Source organism: Ursus arctos, unplaced genomic scaffold (genome assembly GCF_023065955.2).
Source record: "Ursus arctos isolate Adak ecotype North America unplaced genomic scaffold, UrsArc2.0 scaffold_16, whole genome shotgun sequence".
NCBI lineage: Eukaryota > Metazoa > Chordata > Mammalia > Carnivora > Ursidae > Ursus > Ursus arctos.
In genome coordinates this window covers 19,421,497-19,430,089 of record NW_026622830.1, presented here as the reverse complement: position 1 = coordinate 19,430,089, position 8,593 = coordinate 19,421,497, and positions in this window count along the sequence as shown.

Sequence of the window (8,593 nt, the reverse complement as noted above, 5' to 3'; positions counted from 1 at the left end):
TAATCTCACTTCTTGCCTCTCCCTTCCAAAAGTGTTAATCCCTAATAAAACACTGTATGCCAAACTGCCTCCGTTGGCTTGTGAAGGGCTCAGCCAGTAACTGCCCAGTATTTAGAACAAAATCTGACACATCAAAGGAGAACAGTGGCTTCTTGTGCAAAGAAGGAAGTTGAACACCACCAAAGTTAATTGTTTATTCATCCATGCAATGAAAATTAAGTATCTTTCTAATCTGAGTCTGGCTCTGTTCTAGGGACTAGATTTTGACATAGATGGAGTTGGTCGTCAGTGCTTTGAGAGCAGTGAATCTGGGAAGGGGGAATAATTCAAGACTGCAAAATGTTAGGGAGAGTGAGAGCTGAGGTGGGTCAATGCTGTGTTAAATGTAACATCCTATTCAGAGGTTAGTAACTTTTATTTTTCCTTCAAAAATGATAGCAGGGAAAAAAGAGGAAGAGATGAGGCATGACTGAGATTGATGGCTTATCATAATATCTGGGGTCTCTTCTACCCCTCGGCACTCTACTTGACTACATAACCCAACCTTCTTGCATACGTGGGACAAAATAATTTTTCTGACCCATCTAACCTGAGCAGAAGTGATGTGCCTCACTTACAATCTTGAGCCATTAGACCGTCCACTGGAGATCCTCCATTTCCTCTTTCCCCCTAACTGTGGTGAATGAAGAGGAACACAAGAACTCAGAGCAGAACTGAGATAAAATGATTCTGGATCCCTGAACGACTGCATGGCACAGAGACCCTCGACATTGGCTCACACTGTACCTGATATGAGCAAGAAGTAAACTATTACTTTATAAAATCATTGAGATTTTGGAGTTGTTTGCAGGTTGCCCTTCCTAACTAATCCATAAGGTGGAGAAGTTAAGGGAAGACATTCTTCTTAGAATGGGAAAGCCTTGACTCTACTTGGAGGCTGAGGGGGTGGTGCCATGAAAGATAAACTAAGAAAGCAAACGAGAGAATGGATAATTGTTAAAGCAAGTTCCCTGTGGCACAGAAGGAGGTGACCCAGAACAGGATTTTCTGTTCTCCGATGTTTTGTTGTCAAGAATGAGAAGAATATCGGTCATTTTTTGTTGTAGTGGTTTTACTACTAATTATTTACTAGAGAGAAATGTTGAGAAAGGAACAGGACATCAAACAGGCAAGTAACAAAGGTTCAAGAATCTGTTCATGTTGTTATATACATGGTGTGTTACAGGAAAAAAAAAAAACAGAAAAGCAAACACGAGCTTAAATCCTGGCTTTGCCATCTCTTGGCTGTGAAATAGGAAAACAGTTTATTTTGAGATTATTCATTCAGTTCAGCTGTAACATAGATAATCTGGTAAACACCTCACGTGGATTATTTGTGTGTGTGAATGTGTGAGAAGTCATAAGGTGATGTCATGGAAAGTGCACAGGAAAATGTTTGGAATGTCTTGAAAATCATAACACCAGCTAATAATTATCAGAATGTTTTCTAAGAAAAATATAAGCATTAAATCATTTATTTCTCATAACAACTCAATGAAGTGTGTTCTCCTATTATCCCGATTTTATGGATAAAAAATCCATTCAAAGGCATTAGCTGCTAAGGGGCACCTGGGTGGTTCAGTCGGTTAAGTGGGTGGCCCTTGATTTTTGGCTCAGGTCATGATTTTGGGGTCCTGGGATGGAGCCCTGCTTCGGGCTCTGCGCCCAGTGGGGAGTCTGCTTGAGGACTCTCTCTCACTCCCTCTTCCTCTGCCCCTCCCCCTGCTTGTGCGTGCTCTCTCTCTCTCTCTCTCTAAAATAAATAAATAAATCTTAAAAAAAAAAAAAAAGCATTAGCTGCCAGTACTTGTCCTTGGGTTAGAGATATTACGGATATATATTTCCTGATATTTTCATTATTTTTCAAATTTTATGAGACAGGCATATTTTACTTTTATAATTAGAAACAGGGGCACCTGGGTGGCTTAGTCAGTTAAGCATTTGCCTTCAGCTCAGGTCATGATCTCAGCTTCCTGGGATCGAATCCTGCATCAGGCTCTCTGCTCAGCGGGGAGCCTGCTTCTCCCTCTCCCTCTGCCTGCCGCTCCCCCTACTTGTGCTCTCTCTCTCTCTCTGTCAAATAAATAAAATCTTAAAAAAAAAAGACTTTATAGTTAGAAATAAAGGAATGGTATTTTAAAGACAATGGAAATACTGGGTTTTTATTCCTTTTGAGGAAACCAGAAGCGTGGTTCTTCAATGTGAGATTTACCAAACCTCAAGCCTACTCATCCTTTTGTGAAGCTTCAAGATATCTTTATGGCTCATAGGCCTAGAAGAAGGAATCAACAAAGTGAGAGCAGGGACTGCCTTAGCTCTGCGAACCTCCAGTTTCGCTGGTGTTCAGGCCAGTATGCTTCAAACCCTCCTGGGCTTCTCCTCATCCAATGTGTCATGGGGGTTGTTTTCACTGGGCAGCTGAGTGTTCTCGGAACATGCCATTTCACTTCCCCAGGGATCCCTCTGGGGACTGAGAACCCATATAGAGCATGTCTCAGAATCATCCTGCTGAGGCGTGAGGAAAGTGGGATGTTTATTGACCAATTTCTACCCCTGATTGTCTGGGGGTCACTGTTGGTTCTTACAACACCTTGGCCATTCTGGCTGTCCAGTGCAGTGGGCCCAGATCTCCCCGTGGCCCAGAGGACACTCTGAGGCAGAGAGACACAGTTCTCTTTAGTATTGATGTTGACCTTTGAGATAAGCAGAGGTGACAGGGCCGGGCACCCACAGAATCTGCTACTGATGTTGAAAAGATAAATAAAATGACCCATTTAAGGATTTAGCACATGGTAAGTGCTCAATAATTGCTAATTGTCATAATTAAAATTACAGCGTTAGCATTATCCTAACTACTGCAGAATTCATATTAAAATCCATGTGAGTCCGACCCTCAGAAGGTTTTAATTAACAAGAGAATCCTCAGGTTTCTTTTTGGTTGTTCTCCTTCTCCCTTCCAACCATGATGGCTGCTTTGGGCTAACCCTTAATTCCTCATTCTCTGGGTAGGACTAATTAAATAGGAGCCATTTTTACAGACGAAATCCTCCATCCCTGAAATTCTGTGCTTTGCTTCAGGAAAACCCCCAAACAAACATTAGCCTCTATTGTTGTTTTATTTCTTCAAGCTATGCCACTTATGGCTCTGGGGTCAGGAGATAGACATCTTGTTTGTACGAAGGCTCCCGAGGGGTGAACTACAGTCAAACTATGTTACCCTGGAAGACTTTAAGCCATTTTAGCCGCTCAATGGAGAACACATCCCAGGATGCAGGCGGGTTTCCAAGACAACTGGGGTTTGATGGGTCATTGAAGGCTGGCCAAAGCAGCTGCATATTGGTGCTCTGGAAGGCTCAAACTATTCTGCAAGAGCTTTAGGTTCAGAAAATCCAAAACATATTTGCTACAAACATTTTTCTCCTCCATTTTTAATCACATATATATTGCAAGGGAACTGTATCCCATCTGTTTTTTTTTCTTTGTTCATTTATACTTATATCATCCAAATAAAATTTTGAAGTTTATTTGATGTTTCACATTAAAAAAAATACTATAATGGAAGAACATATTCGGTAAAAGGCAGTGCTTCTTCTCCTCCTGCTGCCAGTGACTGTGGCCTCCAAGTCCACACAGTGAATTGGTCGTGTCCTGGATTCCTTTGAGAGACAGTTCCAGATCTCTCGGTGGCAGATACAATGGGCAACAAAGGACTCATCTAATTCTATTAATCACAGAAACTTGGCAAAAAGAAGAGCATGGTCAAAAGAGGTCAAAGGACCTCAGATATCAACGAGTCCAACCTCACTGTTATTTTACAGCTGAGGAAACTGAGCCCCAGAGGGAAGAAATTCTTTGCCTAATGACACATGGTTAACTATAGGCAATTTGGGGTCATAAACTCAGGCCTCCTGAGCCAAGGAGCAGTGTAGCAGTGTTCTTTCTACTCTCTGCTGTAAAGCATCAAAGCACGAATGCAAAATCAGACAGCAAAAGCAAAGGCCTAAGTGTGTGAAGAGTCACAGACCGTTATGCATTTGGGGGCAAAAAAGGATCACAGAGATTTTAAAAACAGCCCCCTCCTTCAAGGAGTACAGGCTCTGGGGCTAGCCAGGTTGGTTTCATGATATAGGTTAACTACTATCTGGATGATAATAATAACCTTGGGAATGTCCCCCAAGAGCTCTGAGCCTGTTTCCTAATCAATCTGCAGAATGGGTTAAAATTAGCACCCGTGCCTTGGATTTTCATGAAAATTATATAAACACCTGCACATCAAAGTTCTTGGTGTGGTGGCCAGCACAAGGCAAATGTTAACACAAGTTTTCCTTAGCATTACTATTCTCACTATTACTCAAAGGCCTTACTTTCTAAGACAGGGTTTCCTAAACTGTGCTTTGTGGGACACCATTTCCAGGAGACGTGAACTGATCTTACGAAAAATAAATAAATGTGAGGAAAACATCCCACATCATCATGTTTTGAAAACCCTATATACTCCACCTTTCTCTCACAGATTCTGAATGCGTAGAACACGATTGGTAAACTCCCCGAGAAGGCAGGCAGGAGAAAACACTGTTCAATTTTGTTGAATGAAAACAGGACCAAAAGTCACTGATTTTTTTTCCCTCCGAGAACGTATCTAAATGAATCCTCTGTGGACCAGCTCGCCGATGCACACCCGTTTGGGTGATGAAGGTATGGCAGAGATCAAGGTACGTGCCAATCTGTAATGTACAGCAGACAGTGATCCGTCACGAAAATGCGTGCAAACGTGAGTGCTCAGGAGCATTCCTCTTCGAAAGGGATGCTCATGGTTGGCTACATAGAGAAGTGATATTAAAGCAGGAGAGGGGTGGTTGGAGATGGAAATGAGAAAGTTCCTGGACACAGAGTTAAGAAGGTGCCAAGGAAGTTCCAGAGAAGAGCAAAAATCCACCTTCCTACCTTCAGCAGTGGGTGTGAGTGGGGAGAAACGCTGGCTGGAGATGTGGGGACCAGCTTCTCTTCTTTTCTTTCCCCAAGGGCAGGAAGCATCCTGGGTTCAGTTTTACACTTACAATGCCTAGCGCAGGGGCTGGGATGAAGCAGGACTCAATAAATGTGCACTGAGTTGAGACCAGATCTAAGTGGATGTGAAAAGCCATGATAAGGAATCTGGACGTTATTTGGCAGACAATGGGGAGCCGCCGAAGCTTGTTGCTCAGGGGAATGACATGTTCAGAAGTGCACTTTAGAGAGATTGGTTTGGCAGCGTGTGGGGGGATGGAGCCAAAGAGAGAGAAACTGGAGGCAAGAATCCTCCAAGAATCCACAAGAAGCAACTGCACTCAGGGATGGGCAGTAGGAATGGCGATGAGAAAGCAGCTGCGGGCATTGGAATTTAATGAAACTTAATTAATTTTTTTAAGTTAAAAGAGGAAAATTGACAAGGACTAGTAAGTGATTTCATGTCGTGCAGAGAGAGAGAGAGAGAGCCATCTGGAGCCTCTGAGGCTTGAGCCCCGGGAAATGGTGGTGTGGGCAGGAGAGAGGACGGGGGAAGGTGGTATAGACAGAGCTGCGACAAAGATGGCTCCCTTTTGGCCTCGCTGGAGGTGTGAGCTGCTGACGAGGCATCAAGGGCAGCCACCAGAAGGCATCTGGGAGCGTGCAGTGGAAACCCGAAGATAAATTAGGAGAGAGACCACCTGCGTGGGATCCACCTGCACGGAGCCAGGACCTGCAGCTCTGTGATGCCTGAGTGTGGGCTTGGAGACTAGCGAGAGACAGAGAAAGAAAGACAAGGTCTAAGGCATGTGCACCAAGTACACCACGTCCACCGGTGTCCACGGTGGCAGCCTGACAGCCTGGCCCCATCCCGCTCACGAAGGAAGGTGCTGCCTCCACTCACACCTCTGTCCAGTCCCTGCGGCCACCCTGCAGGATTGGTTTAGCTCCCCCAAGGTGTGGAGTCCAGATATGACCTTGCTCTTTTGTGTGGAAAGAACCCCAGACACCCACCTGCCCACTCAACTGAACTCTTCAGCTGCCCCAGTAACTGTCTTCAGAATGCCACCTCTGAAAAACTAAGGATATACTGTACGGTGACTAATATAACAAAATAAAAAATTATTTTAAAAAAAAGAATGCCACCTCTGGAATCAGGCTGCTTGGATTTAAATCTCAGCACCCAGAAAGTGGATGGGTTTTTTAAACTCTATCTTCGTTTCTACTTTCCTGAAAATTTGGAATAAATGTAGTGTGTATGTGAGAGTGCTTGGCTATCAGAGTAAATGTAAAGCATTTAGAAAGTTCTTGACATCTAGTAGGAGCTCAATATATTTTGGCCATTATCATTATTATTTCTTTTATCATACCAGCCATTTGTGACCAGTACTGATGACTGGGCTTGTGCCTCAGTTTCCCTACAATGATTAAAAACCTGCCCTGAAGTCCTGTTCCCTTTGCAGAATCTAAAGTACTTAGTTTAAGTTGTGCTAGGCGTCTCCTGGGTCTAGCTCTTGCCCACCCTACCTCTTCTCTCTGGATAGCACGATGCACATTATCACTATCTGGGGACGTCCACTGCTACATCTCTCCCACCACCCACTCATTCAATTATTTATGGAATCATCCATTTAGTTAATACTTATGGAACATTGACTTTATGCTAGGTACTCTCTCTACGGCCACCAGATAGCAATACCAGAAACTGAGGTAATCACATCTTTTTCTGGATATTAGGACGGTGTGACTTTCCACTGTAGCCTCCAGGCCAGCAGGAAGGATTGGAACCCCGCCCTCCTATGAGTCTCTTGCATGCTTTGAGGCTAAGCCATCACACTCCTCCAGCAAAGTAACCCTGCTTTGTTGTGTCTTCCCAGGCTCAGGAGCACTGGGCGGACACAGGGCAAAAACCCAGTAAATGCATGCTGATGACTTAGGAAGATACACAAAAAGGTCAGCCCTGCTTTTACCCCATCATGACTCAGGCTAGAAGATATTCATTCTCCCCTATATCTGTTCGCATCTGCCCTGATACCTCATAAAAGCTTCCCCCGGATAGTCATTAACGAGGTGGCAACATGAATTTCAGGGGCCCGGGGAGACATTTTGTTTGATGTTTTGGATGAAGGAAGCACAGACTTGCTCTTTGTGAAAGCATGGGGGCCCCCTCTGAAGCGCTGCTTGACCCTCTCCCTGTCAACTCAGACATGAAGTCAGGGGAACACAACTGTATGGAGGAAGTGGAGCAGCGGAGTGTCGGATGGGAGAGTTAGAGGCTCAAGGACAGGAGTGGAAGCGTAAAAACAGATACAAGAGTCTGTGTATGGCTAACATGAAATGCGGAGTCAGACCCACACCAACAGAACGCTCCCTACTCTGCTCGTGCTGTTTTTGTGTGTGCATCCCAGCTTCCGTCTACACATCCAGACTTCTGACTGACAGTAAAGGCTGGGAAGGGGCTGGGCACTGTTCCAGCAGTAAACTTAATCCACGTGTCCCTGTAGGTGTCTTTTCTCCTCTCTGTTCTTGGGCAGCACTTAGCACCATATCCTGGTATGTGGCAAACGCTAAGAAAATTTGAATGGGTGGGTAGGTGGGTGGATGGATGGATGGTTGGATGGATGGTTAGATGGACGGGTGGGTGACTAGATGGATGGATGGATGAACGGTTGGATGGATGGATGGTTGGATGGATGGATGGATTCATGGGTGGGTGATTGGACAGATGTCTGGACGGATGGTTGGATGAATGAATGAATAATCAATGAATGGGACCATTTAGCAGGGAGGAGGGACTGTCATTTTCTCTTTTTTTCTCTTTTGTGCCCATGACACCAGGCTTAGGCAAAGGATAGAGAAGAGGCACTGGGGAACCCCATTCTAGGAGTCTTGTGAACTCCCAGTTGTTGATGGGGCTGACTCCAGTCAATTCTGGGAAGGTGACCTTCTGTTGCCAAAAATGGAAAAGACCCTGGCACAGAGATGTAAAAAAAGCCAGACCTCACTTCTCAGTCCTGGTGTGGCAAGTCTTTCTCTGAACCCACTCCCAGCCCCCTTACACACACACACACACACACACACACACACACACACACACTCAGTGGTAGGAATCAGACCCTGCTTTGAAATGGGGAAGGCCACTTCATCCCACCCAACAGGGACGACCTAAGTCACAACTGCAGCCCAGCTGGGATAGCCACACGTACCTTAGGGTTCTCCTGTGTGTATTGAAAAACCAAGCATTTTTCTACACTCTAAAAACCAACTGCAGTTCAGTGGAAAGGTCACTGATGTTCCAATATCATTAACAAATACCTTTTGAGCATTTATTTGCATGGGTCACTTATCTTTTAAATCTGGGCACTAGTTACTTTGTGGTTTTAGTTCTGTTACATGCATTAGGCTATATTTTCCTCATCTATAAAATGAGAAAAAAAATTCCGTCCTAAGTTGTCAGGGCGAGGTGTGCAGAGCACCTAGCTGGCAGAGCATCTGACATACAGGACACTTCTCTCCCCAGCATCTTGGTCAGTAAGACAAGCTCACATTGCAAGTTCTACCAAGTTTA